General features: G+C 43.6%; 1 protein-coding gene across 4 annotated transcripts in view; it reads left to right on the top strand.

Annotated features, from left to right (window-relative positions):
• Nucleotides 1-535, top strand: part of jmjd1cb (jumonji domain containing 1Cb) — a 146,352-nt gene that overhangs the window by 109,736 nt on the left and 36,081 nt on the right. The window lies entirely within an intron of this gene.

A 535-nucleotide genomic window follows, 5' to 3' on the forward strand; every position in this document is an offset into this window, starting at 1 on the left:
AGTGAGGAGCTACACTGCATGATTCAGCATTTTGTTCTTTTTCTGACTTCGCTCCTCGATATGATGAATTATGGAAGCTCCAGTGACAACTCGTCTGTCTGTGATAGACAGATGGAGATGTGCTCACGGCTCTGCCCGCCTCATATTGTCATAGTTGAAGACTGTTCCTCAATCATTATCACATTCTTAACATGAGAAACTACACACTCCCTCAGCATGTTCAGGCTAGCGTAACCTTTCACAGGTGAACAATAGAGCACGTTATTAAACGCAGTTGCTCTGCTTCATTATGGACTATGCTGTGAAAGTACATTATGAGAAGTGCATTTAGGGTTACACAGGTTGCTTCAGAACAGTGACTGCGTTAGAGCTAACAGTTTCTGTGACTACCTTATATTTTCTAATCAGTGTAGTGGGTGGATGTATAATACGGGCTTTCCTGTTTGGCTGGCATTAGCTTTGTTAGTCAAAAGGAAAAGCAGAGCCTTGCTAACATGTAACAGCAGGCCGACTCCTACTAGGGCTGTTAGGCCCA

This window comes from Monopterus albus, unplaced genomic scaffold (assembly GCF_001952655.1).
Source record: "Monopterus albus unplaced genomic scaffold, M_albus_1.0 scaffold117.1, whole genome shotgun sequence".
Taxonomy (NCBI): Eukaryota; Metazoa; Chordata; class Actinopteri; order Synbranchiformes; family Synbranchidae; genus Monopterus; species Monopterus albus.